Here is a 23,560-nt window from a genome sequence, read left to right as displayed (position 1 = left end):
GACCCTGGGCTTGGCTTAGGGCAGCTTGGCAACACATGGCTGCCATAAAACTGTCCTAAAACCAGCTTACACAGGAGGAACAGGTCAGCAGAAAGGGATTCTTAGGTGTCATAGAGCCACTGCAGAGGTTCTAATGCTGTCCCTGCTACCAGAACCCAATGCAGGTGATGTGGGTAGGGAACAGGAAGTGGATAGGGCATCCCTGCACCCTGGGGAACTAAAGCTTTTGTAATGGCCCCTTGGGGGGCAGCCAGGCAATTTACAGCCTGCTGTAACTAGTGACAGGGATTGACTCATGACAGCGAGAGCTCAGGAACATAGGAGCACAAAGGTGACTTAAAACTACCTTTCAAATCCCTCTCCTCTGCTTCATTGCATGCTCCAGGGCCACACCTAAGAATCTAATCCATCATTATTACCTCTTATGTGGCAAGAAAATCATGATGATTGATAGTCATGATAATAATTAATAATACCTAGCTCTCATCTAGCTATTTTCATTGGTCGATTGAAAAGCATTTCACCATCTTTAATATATGTATCCTCACAACATTCTAAGAAGGTACTGTTATACCTTTTTACAGATGGGGAACTGAAGCACAGAGAGGCAGGCCTTGCTCAAGGTCACACAGGAAGTTTTCAGTGGAACAGGGACTTGAACCTGAATTTCCCATAATCCAAAAGCTTCATATATGTCTGTGCAGGTAAAAATGCCATTTCCATTGTACTCTCCTCATATATCCTTAAAAGGGGGGCATATAGGAAAAGAAATAAACATTTTTAAATAAGTGTTAATTAAAAAGGTAACTTTGTAAACTGTACTTTCTGTGTTCCAATCCACATAATCAGAATGGTCCTACAAATGACAAATAATTTTCAACTGGCAGCTCTCTGGGAGAGCCTATTCCTACCATTCCCAGAGTTAGGACAGATATTTATTTTTAAAAAACCTAGGAAAAAATCATTGTAATAACCATACAATATATTTATTTAGTTAAAAACAAATTTGACCTTTAGATACACATGACTTCAATGGGAGACGTGTTCATACAATATGTCCAATATTTGCCAAAAGTTGCCAGACTGTGATATCTGAAAGAACAGTTTTTCTTTGTACTTAGAGTAGGAAATATCTGCAGTAACTGGAATCTGTTCCACAGAGTTTGACCACCATTAAATATATCTGAGGGCAGAATTAGATCTCTATATTTTTAGTTAAGGGCTCCATACTGTCCGCTAAGTTATACAGCTACACGAACTGTAGAAATCTACACTAGGGACAATAGGCAAATGAGCTTATTCAGGTACATGTTCAACTTGGTTACAACTGGCCAAAGCAAAAATAAAAGCCCTGCTCAGTAACAGGGATTTGCAAAGCTGCTCTGGAGTAGGTTGAGGGATCTGTGCTTTTCTTCGTCAGCCTTTCAGAGCTGCCAGCCTAGGAGATGGTGTCACACAGCCCTCTAAATGCCAGGATGAACGTCTCTTCCTGAGAATGTAATGAGGCTCACTGAACAAGCTGATGTTACAAGGGTGACCGATGGCAATTGGATATGGTGGAGTCTGTGAATCTATTGTGCCTTGGAAGGGAAGAGGTGTTTTTTGCCTACATAAAGCTCAGATATTATTTTTCCAAATCTGAATTCAGAAGAGAGGGCAGCCCCCATGCCTTTGGAACCTGGGAGGTTTATTAAAGCAATCAAAGCCTTTAAAACCCCAAGGTGTTATCACTCAGAAGAGAAATTTCCTTGTGATATGTTCATGCTCTGACTAGAACAACCAACTGAGAATAGGTGGTACCACACAGGTAATGAACGCTCTGGGTTCAGATCCTCAGCTCATGTAAAGCAGTGTAGCTCTATTGATTTCAGTGGAGATTCACTCATTTCCACAAGCTGAGGATCTGGCCTTACATATTTAGGGGCAGTCTATTTTTTCAAGTTACTTTATCTCAGTTCAGTGTTTTACATTGCCCTAATATTATGTCTTTAGTAGGATATCATTTATCATCCTACTTAACTGAGACTTGATACCATAACTGCTGTTATGCTATCAGGTTGGAGCTCATTTTCTGCATATAATTACATCCAGATACAAGCTAAAGTTAAATTCATTTTTCTACCTTTTCATTTAAAAAGCCTGTTTCTTTTCAGTTTATATGTAAATAGTATTCTTCCCATTGTAACATTTTGTGAAGAAACAATCCAAATCTCTTGGTAATTGTTACTTTAAGTAATGTATTACTGTGGAAATGTAATAGTTGTAAAGGGTGTAGAATACATTAAAAGGCAATTGAGTTTAATTGCAATCCTGGGACTATTTTGCTGTGCCTGCAGCTGTTTTTTGCATGAAAAAAGCAGAGTTCCGTGATACATTCTTCAACAGCTACTGAAACTATAGAGTGATTCCAATGCTAGTTTGCAACCCCTGGATAATTTTTGCTCTAGAAAATGCTATGATCTGCATTATTGAATAACACTAAGATTTCATGTTGCAACAGCCATGTCACGTTTAATTTTTTTCCCCAGAAAAGATATATCATTGTATTATTTTGAGGGAATGTGAGAAACAGATGGGTGAAGGCTTTACAAAAATATCTCATAGATATTTTAAAAAGTATCAAAATTGTATTACACCATTATAATATCTGTGAATAAATAGGGAATAGACATATCGGCATATCTCTAAGTAACATATTACTGCATTATTGCTATAAGTAGACTTGGAAGGATTAGATTTTTATTGGTAAATGTTGGCAAACATCAATTTCACCATATACACCAAACTGACAAAAATATTTCAATCAATAATAAAAAAAAATTACGGATGGGCAAAGGAATAAAAATGCTGCTTAAGAACTTATTAGAATTTAAGTATATTTACTTTGTATATTTTGACATGTGATGATGAAAATTTGTTTTTAAACAAATCTTAATTTCTGCTGTCATTAAACAATTATTGTCTGACACACACACACCCCTATAATTTCCTACAACTGTGAACATTTCAATTGATAAAAATAAAAAAACTTAAAACTAAACATAGGGCTCTCCCTGTGTGGTTCTCTTAGCAGGATCTGGGTTTCAAGCACCTTGGTAGCCACAGCATGAACAGTCAGTTTGCATGCTTGCTTGGTATTTTTGCACAGATTTCAGTTGTCCTTTTTATGTGGTCCTTAATATACTTTGCATTTACAAATTAACTACATGTACTGCACATGCAAACACTTGACTGAAAGGCCACAGTCAGCCAAAAATAACTGTAACTGAATAAATAAGCCAAAAAGTAGAGTCCATATTTTCAATAAATGGAAAGGACTTATTTTGTATTACAGATGGCAGATTTGAAGTGACTGTCCTCCCCAGCCTCTCTTTCCTTCCATCTCAATCTGTGTTTCATCTCAGGCTGCAAACTATTTGGTTTTACAATACAAACAACCATCACAACAATACATTAAAAGCAAGAGGCTGAGGCTATGTCAACACCAGTGACTGTACATGTGTTGATGGGTGCAGTTGTGCCATCTCTCTTGCATGCACGCATGCATATGGCATCTGTAGAGCAACATCATTCTATAGATGCAGTTGTAGGTCCATAAGACATTTCAAGGCCTCTGCGAAGTTGTGGATAGCATCTGTTTCACCTTTGAATTCATATTTGGGGCACTGTGTTATGATGTGGTCAATGATTGGATGTTCTCTGGGAACATGTGCAAACACGTATCTCGTCAAGTAATCGAGTATGCACGCCAGTGTAGACATAGCCTGAGTATCATTCCCTAATCGTCTTTGAGCTTGTATTTGGATATTAGCTTATTTTGCTATTTTTGTGAATTATTTATATTTTCAAGTACTAGCTTCAGCATGCTTTACCCACAGTGAGGAGTTTTATATTTTGACTCTTTCAGGACCTAGATTATATATTTTCTCTTTCGTTTGGCCTATGCAGTTCCTATGCTCTTTGTGCATGTTGCTTGTATTTGAAAATTATTCTTCCGATATCACATAATAACCTATTTCTTGTGGGTTTGGGATTTTCTGGTAATGCATACAGATAGGCTTTTTTGATAAAAGCAAATATCAAGAAAGAAAGCTACACTTTAAACTTGAACTTTAGTAACTTGAAAGATTTCAGAGTAGCAGCCGTGTTAGTCTGTATCCGCAAAAGGAACAGGAGTACTTATGTCACCTTAGAGACTAACAAATTTATTTGAGCATAAGCTTTCGTGGGCTAGAGCCCACTTCATCAGATGCATAGAATGTAAATATAGCAAGAAGATATATATACATACAGAGAACATGAAAAGGTGGAAGTTGCCATACCAACTCTAAGAGGCTAATTAATTAAGATGAACTATTATCAGCAGGAGGAAAAAGAACTTTTGTAGTGATAATCAAGATGGCCCATTTCTGACAGTTGACAAGAAGGTGTCAGGATACTTAACATGGGGAAATAGATTCAATTTGTTTAATGACCCAGCCACTCCCAGTCTCTATTCAAGCCCAAGTTAATTTGCAAACTAGATGTCATTAACTTGGGCTTGAATAGAGACTGGGAGTGGCTAGGTCATCACCATTACACAAATTGAATCTATTTCCCCGTGTTAGGTATTCTGACACCTTCTTGTCAACTGTCAGAAATGGGCCATCTTGATTATCACTACAAAAGTTTTTTTTCCTCCTGCTGATAATAGTTCATCTTAATTAATTAGCCTCTTAGAGTTGGTATGGCAACTTCCACCTTTTCATGTTCTCTGTGTATATATCTTCTTACTATATGTTACATTCTATGCATCTGATGAAGTGGGCTGTAGCCCACGAAAGCTTATGCTCAAATAAATGTGTTAGTCTCTAAGGTGCCACAAGTACTTTTCAACTTGAAAGAGTTGACAAATAAAAATGATCTGTTAAAGTTAGCGTTCCAACTAAATTTACTTTGGACACACCAGGTGTCATGCAGCATTTGATATCAAAACATAAATGACATGTACCCATTTCCACCAATTTACCCTGCTAGATGCCAGTGGTACAAGCCACACGTCTTTTCACCCATGGGAGTATTCAAAAAAGCAGAGCAGTGTGTCTTCAACACCTCCCCTAATATCTGCCAAGAAGGGTAGCTTTATTTTTCAAGTGGGATGCAATAAGAGCCCCATGCTGGCAAAGGCTTCCAGGAAATGTCATAAAATCAGTGCAAATCTTCACATGCTTAGCGTTAAGCACACGCTTAAGTTCCTTGCTGCAGTTGAACCTTGTAGGATAAAGCCCTACTGTTGTAAGCTCTTTGGGGCAAAGACTGTCCTTTTGTTATGGGTACAGCGCCTTGCACTATGGTGCCCTGACCTCACAATACAAATTATAATGCTTTCCAGTTTCTATATGCAAACAAGAGAATACTCAGCTCTTCATTCTGACTGGCTGCTGACCAGTTCTCTTTCAACTCCTCATTTTAGTTCATGCTCTATCTATTTCACACTCACATTTTACAGACCATGCTCTGTAGTTCATTTATGTATAAGTTTTGCAAACTTTTAAACAGATAAAGAAATGAAGAATAAAAACCTCAGATTAGTTTAAGTTAACATAACTGTAACAGCTCCTCTCAGATACAGAAACCATAAAACTACTTACAAAGTATAACTAAAATGGTTAACACAGCAGCAGTGTATCACAAACATAGGGAGGACTTTTAAAAAAAAATGTATGTGCAGACAGCCATCTACCTTCTTGTTTTGTGTAGGTAGGTAGGTAGAGGAATTGCTAATGTGTTGTCTTCTCCAGCTAGTTTAGAAAACTGTTATTTAGCTAATGTAACTTTCTCATTTCCTTGGCAAGAGGTCCTAGTGTACTCATTGTCTAAGCAGGACGTAACAAGAGTGGATTAAGTTTGTGCAGTGGTGACATGCTGTAAATTCTGAATCTACAGCACCAAACACTTCCAATGAAATTTTACAATCACTTCATTTTTCTTCATTAAGCAAAATTAAGCTGTCACAAGATATAATGTTAAGCACTCTTTTATGTTTAGTCATAACTTGCCATTTATTACATGTCACTGCTGTGCCATTTCCCATCCTCATTATCCTTTTCTGCTCATGTCCACAGTTTAATTAGGAAGAGCTAGCTGAGAACTGATTAATATGATCCCCAGCCACTGCCAAATGGCAGACCCAACAGTTCAGTTCCTCTCCCTCTTCCCAACTGTGGGCTTCTCTTGCTACTGTGAAAGTCAATGGGAGCAGGATCAGACCGTATGTGCACATGGAGAGTGGGGAGATGGGTTTCTTGCAGTGCTTTGTGGTCCAAAGGTAGCAGCTTCACCAGAATAAATATCCCCGACTATCACTTGGCCTTTCTTGTGAAGATCACTTTTGCATATATCACAAGTGGCCATCCACCTTTTGTCAAGTGATGCCTCAGTTTTTAAAATGAGAGAATAGCAATGAGCAATGACCAACTACACTATAAAAAAGTGAAAAGATCAAAACATCATACTGTTGTCTTGGGAGATATGGAATTCATTGGACACTGCAAAAGAGTACAGAACATGAAAGACTATGAATCTGATTAACACCAAAACTGTGATGACACTAGGTAATGGTACAAAGTAACCTACTACTCATCTTCTATGACTTGGAAAGCAGCAAAATAATATAATCTAAGCAGAGACCAGAGCTAACTTTGCAGTTACATGTTGATAAACCATGAAATACAGTATTTTGATGTACTGTATCACCCTATGAATCCATTGTGCTTGGTGGCTGATATTCTTAAAGACACCAAGGGGATATGGATGTACAGTTCCCCATGGCAGCTTTGAAAATCTCAGCCAGCATGTATAATGTATGTGATGTGTCTGACATCTTGATTTCAGTGTCACCCAAGAGGGGCAGAAGACTTAGTAGTTAAGATATTTATTTGGACTTACAGTTGGGCCTTTTGTTACACTGAAAGGGGATTAAACTTTGAGTGACCTGGCTAGAGGGCCAAGCTACAGAAGCTAGACCATCACAGAACCATGGATGTGGCCACCAGGGTGGCGCTAGAAGCAAAGTCCCCTGCAACGTAGCACCCTGATGGCAGGAGGAGCTACAGCAGTAAGAGCATCTGCTTATGTGCCATCAACACCACCCAGCCAACCGCCCACTAAACCCAACAGCTGAAAATAGACAAAGGGGCTACAGCTCTCAGAAGACAAACTATTGTGTGCCACAGGAAGAGAATAGGAGGGACCAGGACTTCACCTCCAGACAGAAAAGATTAGATGATTTTGATACCAGCTCAGGGGCACAGTAGTGGTGGTGGGAGCACTATGCTACTGTGTAAGAAATCAGAGCTCCATAATGAGCTCAGTAATTGAAAACCCAGCCACTTTCAGACCTACTTACAAACACATCCCATTGCGGTCTCCCTTGTACATGGGAAAATGAAGGGGTAAGTACAAAATGCAGAAGCAGTGTCAGTTAAGGACGCATCCTGATAATCATTTTGTTGAGGTCAGTGCTTGATCTAAATAAGGCACTGAACTGCAGTAAAAGGTAAATGAAGTGGAGTATATTTTTATAAACTTCATAATCAAATAATTTAGTAGTTGATTTAGCAATATTATGAATTATTAATATTAGTTCATGGAGGATAGGTCCAACAATAGCTATTGGCTAAGATGGTCAGAGACACAATCCCATGCTCCAGGTGTCCCTAAATCTCTGACTGCCAGAAGCTGGGACTGGACGACAGAGGATGGATCACTCAATAATTACACTATTTTGTTCATTCCTTCTGAAGCATCTGGCACCAGCCACTGTCAGAAGACAGGATAGTGGGTTAGCTGGACCATTGGTCTGACCCAGTATGGCCAGTCTTATGTTCTAATGAAAATACATTTTACTTAGCGCCTTCTTACCTATAGAGACCTTTCCTTACTATTCAGATTGTAATTCCAAATGCATTTCAGTCAGTAAAACCAAATTTAATCCACGTTCAAAGCACATATACAAATATAATTCATATATTCTTTCCCAGGATTTACTCTATCTACAGTAGTACAAAACATATTTTTAATGGTTCCCCTAAAAAAATAAACAGGAAGGCAGTTTTAAAGAGCAATTTGAAAGTTTTTATAGCCTTCTTTTTACAGATTGGATGTTTAAAAATCAATCGAATTTTAGCCTTCAGCGATTCATATGCATACTGGTTACTTCTTCAAAACATATCTATCTCCATTCACCATAAAGTGAGAAAAATTACACTTTAAATCAAGTCTTCCAGCAAGCCTGCTCTATCATTTATGACATCTGATTCCGCATCATGGAAAATTAGAGTGTCATGTCAGAAAGCATTTTGTTGATAGTTGAAGAAAAGATTAAGTGTGGCTGGCACTCACATAAAAATGTCAGTCCTAAATAATACAGCTGTACTCTTCTATTGGGATCACATTGTGTATTACTCTGCAGAAAAAATAAAATATGCCTTGTAGGAATGAATTCCTGCCTACATTAAAGCCACAATTACTGGAATAGGCATCAAAAACAGACTACTTTTGATTTCAAGCATAGATTGTTCTTTAGTTTAAGAGGACTTGCAATGACCAGTAGAATAAAGCACTGTTCTGTTATGTAAAGACCTGTCTCAGTGTCGATGTACCTTACAAAATGTGCACTAAATGTTGTGTGATCTTGTGTTGAAGATTATACGCTGGGATGGCATCTTGCTGTAATAAAGGTGGATGACAATGTGGCAGGATATCATTTTGACTTATAAGCCTGTTATGGAAAATTATTGAAAGAAAAGACAAAAAGGAGTCAAAGAAATGATGTACATTTATTTTGAACCAAAGGACCAGTTGATTGAGATTTTCACAGCTTCAGGTAAGGTTTTTAACAACAGACCAGGATAGTGCTAGGATTAGAGGAAGTGCACCTTACATGGGCCATCACATACCGTTTTGGTAGTCAATTGTAAGAGGCAAAGCTGCCACCCCTTTTTGGCATTGTGTTTCTATGCAACACTTGGGAACTCGCATAAATGAGCTTGTGGGATGCTCACAAAGGAGAAGTACGCTTATAGAGAACAAAGACCATTAACCAGTGTCACCACCCCAACAAGCATTACCATCTTCTACTGGGATACTATTTTCCAATAAGACTGCAATATGATCTGATCAATTGATAGGGATAGTAGTATGACCACCATGTAATGGTCAAACTTTGCCTCCTTTCAGCCTTGCATTCTGAGTGAGTTGTGGATTTGGGGTTCCCCCAATATCAGGCACACATTTCAAAGTCTAGTTGTAATCAGGATTTTATCAGCTGCCAGTGGGTGGCAATCATGGTCCCTTTGTGCTCAGTAAAATCAAGAGATTATCCCATCATGGACTCCACACCAGTTCTGAAAGAGGTTAATGTCTCTTTGAAAATCTTCAACAGAATGCAGACAAAAGAGAGAAAAGTAAGCAAGTTGATTTGCCTACAGAGTTTTTTTGTGCCTACACACTTATTATGGAGGTGCAGTACCAGTGCCATGGTTAAAGCTTTTGTTATATGAAGTGTGACTTCATCCTACTAAACTCAGAAACAGTGGAAGGCTCAGGATATGAAAAACCAGTAAAACAAAATTAACCTTCCTTCTGTTCTGATTGTTAAGCATTTTATCAACTGTAATCACACATTCTCAGCCATCTATCCCTGCTTTTATGCACCCTCATTAGTCATGTCAATTTGGCAAATCTCTCATTTTAACGTACAGAGATGAAAGATAACTTTACTGCTATATAGGTACTCTAGGGTGACCTTTTCCTGTACAAGTCATACTTACGCAAAATTTGAAGGCACTTCTCCCTCTGCAACCTGCTTCTCCTTTCAGCACACTGGTTAGACACAGTTATGGAAAATACTCCACCCAGTTTTCTCAGCTCAGTTTAACTCTTGCTTAATCATGCTTTTTTTTTCTTAGTCTTTTCCTTTCCAAGTTACAACTAGAAAAATAAATAAATAAATAAATAAATCAATAGCAGCCAGTCCTGCTGTCTTCCCACATCAGCATTACTTAATGCCAATTACTTCCCATATTCCTTCCACAAGCAACAGCTTTGTACAGCTGACTAATTCACAAATTCTAGTGATACCTTCCTCCGCTGCTGTCTACCCACTATCTTTGAAGCAGAAGATGAACACCTACAACACAACAACCAAACAATCCACAGATTTTGTACCTATTTTCACTGCTGCCTTTGGAGAGTTAATTTAGTACACTAACCTTGACTGTAGTTCACAGAATTTGTAGTAAACAATTCTAGACTGTCTCTTCCCAATGTCATTGAAAGCAATATAGTGTGCCTCAGCAATGATAGCGCCTTGATTGAAGTAAGCACTTTTATATGAGTTACTAGTGTATTGATTCAGACAAGCTAGGGGTGGGGGTAAGGTAGGAGCCCTATCCCATTTCTTAGCTATACAGGACAGAGTCTGATGGTGAATCTAAACATTTGGCCTGGAAATAAAAGACATTAGTTCTCCATGCTTTTTATATTTTTGCATAGACCTGTTCATTCTAGCATTATATTAAAATATTGAATAAATGGCCATTTATAAAGAAACAGTTCCAGTGCAGAAAACATTTTTTCTTCTCATTTCTTTATTCTTAAACTGCAGTCTACGAAGTAATGTTAGGCCCAAGAAAAATGGAGTATAGAACAGGTTGTTTGGCCAGCTTAGCCTAAGTGAGGCTAACAGTAGTTGCTGGGCCATTCCTGTTTCTCTGTGAAACATGAAGACATGCTTGCTTGGGCTTCAAAGAATAAGGGGGGGGGGCGCATTCTTGTACCAAATGTACTAGGAACGGTGTGACGGGTTGGATCACAGAAACCCCCTTGGGAGCTGCCACCTGATGTGCCAAGACTACCCCTGCTGCTGTTTTCCCTGCCAGCTCAGGACTCCAGCACCCTGTCTTGCTGAATTAGACACTCCAGTCTGCTCCAACACCGACCCAGGGTCTGAATCACTTGCCCCAAAGCTGCAAGTTTACCTGAAAACAGCGTACAGTAGTGTGCTTGTCTTTAGCACTCAGATGCTCAACTCCCAATGGGGTCTAAACCCAAATAAATCCGTTTTACCCTGCATAAAGCTTATGCAGGGCAAACTCATAAATTGTTCGCCCTCTATAACACTGATAGAGAGATATGCACAGTTGTTTGCTCCCCCAGGTATTAATACATACCCTGAGTAAATTACTAAATAAAAAGTGATTTTATTAAATACTGACAGTAGGATTTAAGTGGTTCCAAGTAGTAACAGACAGAACAAAGTAAGTCACCAAGCAAAATAAAATAAAATGCGCAAATCTATGTCTAATCAAACTGAATATAGATAATCTCACCCTCAGAGATGCTTCAGTAAGTTTTTCTCAGACTGGACACCTTCCAGGCCTGGGCACAATTCTTTCCCCCGGTACAGCTCTTGTTGCAGCTCAGGTGATAGCTTGGGAATTTTTCATGATGGCTCCTCTCCCCCTCTCTTCTGTTCCACCCCTTTATATATCTTTTGCATAAGGCGGGAACCCTTTGTCCCTCTGGGTTTCCACCCCCCCTCACTGGAAAAGCACCAGATTAAAGATGGATTCCAGTTCAGGTGACATGATCACATGTCACTGCAAGACTTCATTACTCACTTGCCAGCACACACATATACAGGAAGACTCACAGGTAAACACAGTCATCTGCAGACAATGGTCCTTGTTAATGGGAGTCATCAAGATTCCAAACCATCATTAATGGCCCACACTTTACATAATTACAATAGGCCCTCAGAGTTATGTTTTATATTTCTAGTTTTAGATACAAGAGTGGTACATTTCTACAAATAGGATGATCACACTCAGTAGATTATGAGCTTTGTAATGATACCTTACAAGAGACCTTTTGCACGAAGCATATACCATTTGCATTATAGTCACTTATCAAATTTTTATAAAACCATATAGACTGCACAACGTCACAAACGGGTTGTTTGGACATATAGAAACTTGCAGTCTCCACTCCCTGTTTCTGTTCTTCATCTGTACTCAACTCCCTCCTTTCTCCTAGTCTCTGGTACATGACAACAAAGCTAATAAGAAGTTGCTGAGGCATCACGAATTGTTTGTAGTGTCAAAGAAGATAGATATGCATGAATATTAGAAGCTTTTAACTAATAAAGGGGGGGTGGATTGGGTTGTTTTAACTATGACGCGACGGAACTGTCTATATAATCTCACTAGTTATTGTAATCGTGGCTGGTTCTCAGTGGAGACGGGCCGCTCTCTATTGTTGTGTGCACTCTTCAATAAAGAGCTTGTATTGGACCTTGCTGGTGTTGCCTGTCTCTCTCTCTGCGGTCAGACAACGAACGGTGCTGTCTGGGTTAAAAGTCCCCGACAAATTTGGCGACTCCGCCGGGACTCGTCTGACTCTCCGGTGCGGGATCAGACTCCGAAGCAACGCAGCGCGCATCCTCTGGCTTCGAGGAGCCTTGCCCGGTAACCTGATCCCTGCGTCGGCAATAAGGCGAGTCCTGTGAACCAGCCGGAGCCCGTAGAAACCCAGCAACGTCCGCCTACCCGTTGAGTAGGATCCAGGTCTTCGGGGTTGAGTCCCTGGATAAGGTAAGCGATCGCCAGGTATTAAGGGGTTACAGACCCCGGGTTAGGGTTTTAGGCCCTACAGGCTAAATGGGACAATTTGGCAGTAAATGCCCGGGGGACGCCCCGTTGTCTCTGGTACTTAGAGATTGGAAGGAAATCTCTGGAACAACCAGTTTGACTATATCTAAGGCCAGGTCTACACCCAGCCGCTAGTTTGGCGGCTGGCAATCAAAGTTCTGGGTTCGATTTATCGCGTCTGGTCTGGACGCGATAAATCGATCCCGGAAGTGCTCGCCGTCGACTGCGGTACTCCAGCTCGGCGAGAGGAGTACCGCGGAGTCGACGGGGAGCCTGCCTGCCGCGTGTGGACCGCGTCTGAACGGCGGTAAGTTCGAACTAAGGTATGTCGACTTCAGCTACGTTATTCACGTAGCTGAAGTTGCGTACCTTAGTTCGAATTTGGGGGGTAGTGTAGACCAGGCCTGAGATGAGAAACTTCTGCCAAATTCAATGGCCCTCCTTTACTACCCATTTGTCCCCGACTAAAGACTGGCCAAGGTGCGGAACCTTTTCTGCTGACAGGATGGATTCCCTCAGGGATATCCTGGTTGATCTTAGACCGGGACAAATGGATTATTTATTTGTGTGGTACAATTATAAGCCTAAGGAGGGATATACAGCTTTTGAAGCTGTATGTGTAGATGGTTCTCTTAAATTTCCCCCACCCTATGTTCCAGAAGCTCAGCCAGAAGAAGATGGGTATATCCCAATGAGGGCGCCGCCAAGGCGGAGCCCAAGAGTAACAGCAGAGGGCGAGGGAACGGAAGCGGGTCCTTCTGAGTCAAAGGGGAATACTCGAGGAGCGGATCCTTCCCAACACTTAGGAGAATTCTCTGGGACTTTCATGCCTCCTTTTGGGTCCCCTGGAGCTTCAAAAGCTATCCAAGCTCCTTTGCGAGCTTACCCCGTTCCCCTGAGCAATGGGCAACATGCAATGGTGTTTACACATACACCTTTTACATCCACTGATTTATTAAATTGGCAGCGATCTATGCCGCGCCTTAGAGATAATCCAGAAGCAGTAGAGAGGACGTTTCGGACCATTTTTTCTATCCACTTACCAACCTGGGCAGATGTTAATCAGTTATTGGACCCCCTCTTAACTGAGGATGAATGCCAGAAGGTTAAGGAAAAGACTGCTGCATATTACTTGAGTCGCCAGGGTTGGGGAGCTATGCCCACTGCTGAGCCCCATTGGAATCCGAATGAGGATAGGGATAAGACAAATGTAGATCGCTACCGACAAGCTATTTTGCATGGGATAAGAGCAGCAGGAGAGGCTACCCCCAATTGGGGTAAGGTTACTGCATGTGTCCAATTCCCAAATGAACACCCCTCTGATTTTTGTACTCGGTTAACAAATGAGGTTAGAAAACATAGTAACCTGGATTTAGAATCAGAATCTGGAAAAGAAATGGTTAAGCTAGTATTCAAGGCACAATGTGCAGAGGATATTGCAAAATGGTTCAGGGAGCACCCGGATGGGATGCAAGGGAAAAGCTTACCCGAAGTGGTTAGCATTGCAACGTGAGTTTATAACGGTAGAGAGGAAAAAAAGGAAAAGGAAAGAAAAAGAGAGAAACAACAAGATATGAAGGACCAAATATCACTACTGGCGGTGGCCATGTCAGGGAATAGAGGAAGGGGTCGCGGTTGGGGCCATGGCCCCAAAGGGAGGTTCCCTGGGAGGGGAAGAGGTGGACTTAGGGGAAGAACTCGCGGGGTTGGGATGGATCAAAACTGTGACGGGTGTTTTCATTGTGGTGAGGAAGGACACTGGAAAAAGGAGTGTCCACACAGGCAACAACCTGATTGTAAGCCTGAGGTAGTGGGTCAATTCTCTGTGGACCATGAATGAAGGGAGGCGCCGCTACCTTGGGGCCCTGAGGTATACGAAGCCGGAATGGTTCAATTTAAGTGTGATGCTCGGTTTCCAGTAGTTCCCCTAAAAGTAGGGCAAAAAACCTTTGAATTATTAGTGGACACGGGGGCCACTCATTCGGCTATACCTAAGGGAGCGGCACCAAAGAGTGGATTGGAAAAATGCGTAATCGGAGTTACAGGAAAGCCAGAACGACATTTCATGACCAATAATTGTATGGCTACATTAGGACCCATATCTGTTCAGCATTCATTTCTGTTAATGAACGGTCCAGTGAATTTATTGGGGAGAGATTTGTTGTGTAAATTGCATGCTCAAATTTCCTGTACTCCTGAAAGTATTTCCCTTTGGTTCCCGGTGGAAAAGGCTTATTTGCTAACACAGTTAGCCGGTAGCAACTGTGAAACACTTCCCCTCCGAGTCGAAAATGAAGTTAACCCTATAGTCTGGGGAGGAAAGCATGACGTGGGTCTGGTAAAATCTGCCTCACCCCTAAATCCAGTGGTAAAAAGCAATGTGTCACCTCCTGCTCAGAGACAATATCCCCTGAAAATCGAGCTATACAAGGACTTGAGTCTCTTGTGCAGAATTTCAAGAATCAAGGAATTTTAGTTCCCTGCGTCTCCCCTTGTAATAGTCCTATTTTGGCTGTAAAAAAACCGCAGCCTGACTCGGATGGAAAACCTGTATATAGGATGGTGCAGGATCTAAGACTCATAAATCAATATGTGATCCCAGAGCATCCCGTGGTACTGAACCCGAGTACTATTTTGGCAATGGTGCCACCTGAAGCGGAGTGGTTTACATGTATGGACTTAGTGAATGCTTTCTTCTCTGTGCCAGTGGCTCCAGAAAAGCAATACCTTTTTGCATTCACCTGGGGGGGTCCCTGGTACAGCAGGGAGAGGGGATAAGGGATCTGGACCTCCGGGACAACTTACTTGGACAAGAATGCCTCAAGGTTATGTGGAAGCACCGAGTGTATTTGCGAGGGTATTAGCTGAGGATTTAAAGGATGTCCAGTTACCGGCTGCATCTACCCTGGTAACTTATGTTGATGACATCCTAGTGGCGTCCAAGACTCGGGAGGATAATGAAAGTGATTCTGTCTACCTACTTAATCAGTTAGCACTCAAAGGGCATAAAGTCAGCCCCACTAAGTTGCAGTGGGCTAAAAAGGAAGTAAAGTACCTTGGATATACTCTAGGTCCCGGAATACGCAGTCTGGACTCCAAACGAATAGAAACCATAGTTAATATCTCATTTCCCACCACTAAGCAAGGGATGCGGGGTTTTATTGGTATGATTGGATTCTGTCGCCCTTGGATTATTTCAGCTGGAGAATGGTTAAAACCTTTGCATGAACTAACAAAGGAGGAGGCTGAGGAGCCCCTACGCCCTAACTCTGAGCAAATAAGAGCCTTTAAGGCACTCAAAGAATCTCTCATTCGAGCTTCCGCGTTAGGACTGCCAAATTACAGCAAGCCTTTTGATCTGTATGTGCATGAGGTGAAGGGAGTAGCGTCTGGGGTATTAACACAATCATTTGGAAACGCTCCTAGACCTGTGGCATACCTTTCAGGACAATTGGACCCAGTGGCGAAGGGACACCCAGGCTGCCTCCGAAATGTGGCGGCAGCGGCGCTGCTAGTTGAAAAAGCCCAAGAAATTGTTTTAGGACACCCTTTAACAGTACATACTCCACACGCTGTAGCAAGCTTGTTAAATTCTCAACAGCATAAACATCTGACTAACCAAAGATTGTCTAAGTATGAGGTGACTCTGCTAATGACACACGGAGTTACGTTAAAGAGGTGTGCAAATTTGAATCCAGCTTCTTTGTTGCCTCATGAGAATGGTCAGATCATATTACATGATTGCTTACAAGTTTTGGATCAGGTATCAACACCCCGACCTGATCTCACAGATGTCCCTCTGTCCAATCCGGAATTGGAATTGTTTGTGGATGGGTCTGCTTTTGTTCGGGATGGAGTTCGGCACTCCGGGTATGTGGTCACAGATGGACATGCAGTAATAATAGGAAAACCTTTATCACCTGGGACAAGCGCTCAGTCAGCCGAGCTGCAGGCTTTAACAGCCGCCTGTTTATATGCTAAAGGAAAAAGGGTTAATATTTACACTGATTCTAAATATGCTTTTGGGGTGTGCCATGCTACAGGAGCCATTTGGAAGGAAAGAGGATTTATCACTTCCTCAGGGTCACAAATTGCTCATGGTAAAGAGATAGCAAAATTGCTGCAAGCCACCCAAGCTCCTAAGGACATTGCAGTTATTCACTGCAGAGCTCATACTAAATATACTGATCCTGTATCAATAGAAAGCAACAGAGGGTCCTGTACAGATTCAGACTAACACGGCTACCCCTCTGATACCTGTATCAATAGGTAACCGCTTTGCAGATGAGGCTGCTAAGGCCGCTGCCTTACAAAGTACTCAGCTAGATCTGAGTTCTCCTCTTTTAAACTGGCAACGGCAAGCCCCTGATAGTGAAAAACTAGTCTGGGAGAAATGGGGAGCTAAGCCCAACTCGACAGGAATATGGGAATGTGATGATCGTTTTGTTTTACCTAAAAGCCACCAGAGTGAAGTAATGGAACAAGTACACAAAAATACGCACCTGGGAGCCAATAAAATGTCCCAGATTATTTTAAGAGAGTTTATTTCCCCAGGACTTCATGAAGTAGCAAAAAGAACAGTAGAAAAGTGTGCTTTGTGCCAACAATGTAATCCAAAGGGTGTAAATAAGCAAGTACCACCTGGAGGCCATAGATGGGCTCATAGACCTATGCAGCATGTTCAAATTGACTTTACTGATTTACCTCCCTCAGAAGGAAAGAAACATTTATTAGTCATAATAGATCAGCTCACAGGATGGGTAGAGGCATACCCCACCGGCCGAGCCACTGCTACTACAGTTTGTAAAATACTGCTTAACGAGGTAATACCCAGATTTGGCCCTCCTGAAGTAATTGACTCCGATCAAGGTACTCATTTCACAGCAAAAGTTTGCAAGGAACTTACTGAAGCGGTAGGAACCAAATGGGCTTTTCACGCTCCCTGGCACCCCCCAGAGCTCAGGCCAGGTGGCGCGTATGAATGGAACCTTGAAAAGCCTTTTGACAAAATTGTGCCGAGAACTCAACCTAAAATGGACCAAAGTTCTTCCTCTTGCTTTTTATATTATTCGAACTACTCCGAATGCTAGAACTAGACTGGCGCCCTATGAAATTCTGTTTGGACATGTACCTCCCACCTTTGCTCCTTTAGTATCAATTCCAAGCGATACTGATATAACTAAGGAAACAGAAACCTATGTAAAAGAGTTGCAGCGTCACCTAGTGACATTACAGCAGTACTCTGCTCATTCCCAAACCTTACCATTGTGGGAAGCTGTTCATTCTTTTTCACCAGGTGATCCCGTATGGGTAAAAGCATACAAGAAGACTCCGCTTCAACCGCAGTGACTAGGACCCTTTGAAATTCTTCTGGTGAGCCCTACAGCAATCCGAGTAAAGGAGCTGCCCACTTGGATTCATCACACTAGAGTCAAGAGGAGCACCGCTAGGGAACCTGACCAGGTAAAGGGTTCCCCAGAAGTAGACGACGTCGGACTTCAAGGGAGCCACGCACGTTCACCCCACCGTGAGCCGGGTGAACCAGAAGCAGACGACATCTGTGCCCAGAATCAATGGACTGCTACCCCTTTGGGCGACCTGAAGCTTCGACTGCAGCTGAAAAGGCCTTAAGTTGGTGGTGTCCTTTTTCAAAAGGATGGCCCCGAGTTTTGGCCTGGGTTCTTATATGTTTAATCTGTTTATTATTTGTTACCTTTCTCTTCTGGTGATACGGAACATAGGGGCTGTGGAAGCATACAGCCCTAACACCTTCATATGCCTTGCTCATAAGATGAAAGCCTGCATGCCAGCATTACATAATACATCATGCTGGGTGTGTTCATTGATGCCAGCAGATAGTCAAAAGGGTCTCCCCATGGTCCCTATTCCCCTTAGTGCAATGAATATGACTTGGACCCCATCATGGAAAGACCCCTCTGGTAATCTAAATGTAATTTGGGCTGACACTGGCATCTCAGACAGCAGATATCTCATAGTATGGAAAAGAATTGGTCAGTGGTGCCTCTTAAAAGAAGGAAAAGTAGCAGTAGGAAACAGCGAATGTAAAGCCTACTTTAATGGCACTCATTCCGGAAGCAAAAGAGGTCCTAACATCTCCCTTCTGGATGGAGCAACTTATTGCACCTCCCAATGGCATAGTTTTCCTGGCCAAAAGTGTAGCATACATGGGGAACATCACTTTCTATACGAAGGGCATAAATTGATTGACCATTATGTTATTAACTGCACGCTTGAATATAGCCTACCCAATCGTACTATGTGTTTATGTTTTTCAAATGCCTCAGCAGCTCAGTTTTCTCTCCTCCCATCCTGGACAGGATGGTACAAGATAAACAATAATGCCTTCTCTAAGGTGTTTCCTACCCTTTTTGGGGTATACTGGGTATGTGGTAACAAGGCATACTTAGCTCTCCCTTCTTCATGGAGTGGGTCCTGTTATTTGGCCTGGTTAGAACCACCTGTGGTATATCGAGCTCACCTCCCAAGGGGAAGAATCAGAAACATAAGGGGGGCTGAGGAAGATGTTAAAGAATCTCGCCCCCTCACTTGGCAAGCTCTAAATGACTGGACAGGTGTTTGTGCAGGATTTTTCTTCGCTTGTGGAGGAGCCACTTGGCGAATAGGAGAAGGGGTAATGAGGCTCCAAGGGGTTTTGGAGATAATGGCAAATACCACCGCTGATGCCTTGGTGGATTTGGCGGCTGAACAGCGAAAACTGAGGCAGATGGTCCTCCAAAACCGCCTGGCATTAGATATATTACTGGCCTCTCAGGGAGGAACATGTGCATTAATTGGACAGGAATGCTGTGTGTATGTCCCAGACGTTTATAATGCCACTTGGGAAAGAGTAAACCACCTTATGGAGGTAGCAAAGGACCATGGAGGGGAGCGGGTTGAATCCTGGTGGAGCAACCTGTTCAATTGGATTCCAAATATAGGTGGTTGGCTCCATAATGTACTCCGAAGCGCCGTTGTAATTATATGCGGCCTGCTAGCTTTGTATGTTATGATAAAGGTTGGATGTTGGATGGGCACCAAGGTGTGTTCCGTCCAAAAGTAACCAACCCCAAGCTTACCATTCATGGCAGTTAGTTGTCCCAGGAGTCCCTCCAAGGTACTCCAGGGACAAAGGGGGGACTGTTAGGCCCAAGAAAAATGGAGTATAGAATAGGTTGTTTGGCCAGCTTAGCCTAAGTGAGGCTAACAGTAGTTGCTGGGCCATTCCTGTTTCTCTGTGAAACATGAAGACGTGCTTGCTTGGGCTTCAAAGAATAAGGGGGGGGGGGCGCATTCTTGTACCAAATGTACTAGGAACGGGTTGTTTGGACATATGGAAACTTGCAGTTTCCACTCCCTGTTTCTGTTCTTCATCTGTACTCAACTCCCTCCTTTCTCCTAGTCTCTGGTACATGACAACAAAGCTAATAAGAAGTTGCTGAGGCATCATGAATTGTTTGTAGTGTCAAAGAAGATAGATATGCATGAATATTAGAAGCTTTTAATTAATAAAGGGGGGGGTGGATTGGGTTGTTTTAACTATGACGCGACGGAACTGTCTATATAATCTCACTAGTTATTGTAATCGTGGCTGGTTCTCAGTGGAGACGGGCCGCTCTCTATTGTTGTGTGCACTCTTCAATAAAGAGCTTGTATTGGACCTTGCTGGTGTTGCCTGTCTCTCTCTCTGCGGTCAGACAACGAACGGTGCTGTCTGGGTTAAAAGTCCCCGACAGTAAGAAAAGTCACATTTGCCTATATGTTCATACATTAGAGCTTGGTATGAACTAGAGAACAGAATTTACCCCAAATGTCTAACCCTTATATTTGATTTTTTTTAAATGAATTGTATCTTGTAATTTTCAATGTATTTTTATTTCAGTCACTATTGGAAAAAAACCCTGACAGCTAACTTTAAAACTGCAATCATTCATTAATCCCTGTAAAAAGGGAAGTCTCCCTTTTTACCAATTGGATCTTGTTAATTTGACCAAACAACTGATTCTTTGCTGACATAGCTATTTATAGTTACCACATCACTATAGGGCAAAACTGGAGCTTTATTTTAAATATGGTAAACTTTCAGAATCAGATAGTTTCAAGCAGCTAAGGGGAAAAGTGGTGGACCAAGAACACTATGTCTGTAGGTTAATGAAGGTGATAAAGAATTGTGAATTATTGTAGAACACAGAGCCAGCTCATAATGTGTAGGTGTTTTTCCTAGCCCTGTCTATTTCTTCAAAAGATGTTTAAGTTGGACGTATGCTCAGCAAACTTAAATTAAAAAATAATCTTAGAGTTATGATGATTTTCAGTTAAGATTTTGGCTGCACTAAATATCCATAATTGTAGATATGAAACTTTTTACTTCAAAAAAAACAGGACCCAAGACATACAATTTGCAGCTACTCTATTTAAAGAGATCCTATTTTCTCATATGCCATAACGTCGGGATTGCTAGCAAGTACCATGCAAAAGTGGGAAGTTAAAAGGCCACAAAGTAATACTCAATTGTATCCTTCCTTTTTAAGACTCTTAATTTCATGGCTGCTGTGTGTAATTTAAAGGTCTTTGAAGAATGAAATTGCTGCCACAGTATATTAAAGAAAATGTTGTGTTCACATACCAGAATGTATAATTTAGACAAATGTTACTTGACACATTACCTATGTTAGAGATTTAGGATCAATTCCTGTCACAGATACATGTGATCCTAAATGTGATGTTTGCATATGCAAGTGTGTCTGCTCACAGAAGCAAATCCTGCTATGGACTCTGTTGAGAGTCCCCTGGCAGGGAAACTGTTCTACAGAACAAGGAGGTTGGGAGCAGGAATTGTAGGCCTCAATAAAGGACAATTCTCTCCTGCATTAATTAGAAGGCATGGAAATCAGCTCCTTGCATTTCAGCACATCGAAGACAGTTTGGGGTGGAGGAGAGATGGAAAATATGCTGCTTTGCATGTTATTATTTATATGTAGTGTGGTAGTATCTAATCAAGCATCAGACATAACAAAAAATGGTCCTCTACCAAATTGCTTATTAGTAAGATTGTAGCATGATCTTAGTTTACCACTCCACTCAGAGGCTGGGGACTCATTAATTCCGCTATGGCTTCTGCAGCCAGTGATGGCAGCAGAACAGTTCCACAGCCACGCTGCAGCTTAGAATTGAGACGATTCCTTCCCATTTCTGACCATCCTGCTACTGAAATAGGCAAACTGCAACATTCCTGCACAGAACATAAATCAGGAAGCAAAGCAAAGAAAGAACTGGCTTAGACAGTTGTTTTAATCAATGCATTTTTTAAGTGTACAAGAACAATGCAAGGGACTGTATCTGAAGTGCTGCAGTCCACAAGAAATCAGAATTTCAATCAGAGTCACACAGCTTTTGACAACAAAGGACATGAAATGGGAAAGGAAATTTGGACTACATTAGACACGACACTTCCCTCCTCCTCACATTTTAAATATAATGTACTGATAGATGCATAAAATGTGACATTCAATTCATTATTTTTGAGTTTGAGTCTTTGTAAAATACCATTTTCTGATAACGCACTTCACAGAAAGTGGATGACAATAGCAACAATCAAGGTAAATCAAACATCATGAATATGTAATTTGGTTATATTTATTGGAGTTACTGACTTTCCTTTAAACTTTACTTTACTTTTAGGCCAACGTTAATAATTATATATTATTCTGAAAAATAACTGGCGATTGATGTAAAGCAGTGGTTCTCAAACTTTTGTACTGGTGACCCCTTTCACATAGCAAGCCTTTGAGTGCGACCCTCCCTTATAAATTAAAAACACTTTTTAATATATTTAACACCATTATAAATGCTGGAGGCAAAGCGGGGTTTGGGGTGGAGGCTGATACCTCGTGACCCCCCCCCCCACGTAATAACCTTTCAGGGGTCCCGACCCCCAGTTTGAGAACCCCTGATGTAAAGATTATCAGAACCCAAAAACTGCCATAGTGTGTGCTGCAAAAGTTTGTTGCAGAACCAAGCAATTTAAATAGGTACTCAGATACTAAAGTAAGGGGGAGCAGGGGCTAAGGGTATTGAAACGGAATAGACAAACATCCTTTAATAACAAAATGATAAGCCACTCTTATTTTGTTCATTTTTCTCATCCATTTCATAAAAGCAGGAAACAATGAATCTCTTCTTTTTTTCCCCCTATGTCAGATAATTCAGAAAGAAATCCTTATCCTTTCCTCATTACCAGTGAGCTGATTTTTCTCTCAAAGATCAGGTTTCTTTCTGTAATTGACCAAGAAAACTCAGTCACAGTAATTCTTATTTTCCATATGAGCTAAATGCAATGAGCTTTTCATCTTTTCCTTAAACTCAAGTTATTGCCCTCACTCATTTCCACATATGAGACTCAGGAAACTGTTTTAACAGATTTTAGGACTTGATCTTGCAGAACACCGAGTGGTGTATTAAGAAAGTAATGTTTTATTTGCTCGCATGGATATAACCTAAAGAAATGACTCATTCAGAGAAGTAATTTATGGTAGAACAGAGTTTCTAGATGTTACAAGAGAGCTGTTTGTTTACGATCTGGTAGCCTTACACTTGACTCTAATTGACAAGGTACTCAGGAATATGCAGTATGTTTCCTGGGTTTTATAGGACCAATAAAACATACTACTTGTTGCACACCACAAATGGCTTCTTTTGTGGAATTCTTTTCATCAGATCCTAACTCTGGTCTGAAGATCATCACCTAGAATGAACTGCGTTCCACCCTGCAACAAGCACATCTCTGGACCAAAGTCTTATACACTCCGGTAAACAACTAGCAAATAGAGCAGGTTGAATTTTTTTTGTTT

Source organism: Emys orbicularis, chromosome 6 (genome assembly GCF_028017835.1).
Source record: "Emys orbicularis isolate rEmyOrb1 chromosome 6, rEmyOrb1.hap1, whole genome shotgun sequence".
Classification (NCBI taxonomy): domain Eukaryota; kingdom Metazoa; phylum Chordata; order Testudines; family Emydidae; genus Emys; species Emys orbicularis.
Note: the sequence above shows the minus strand (reverse complement) of the source record.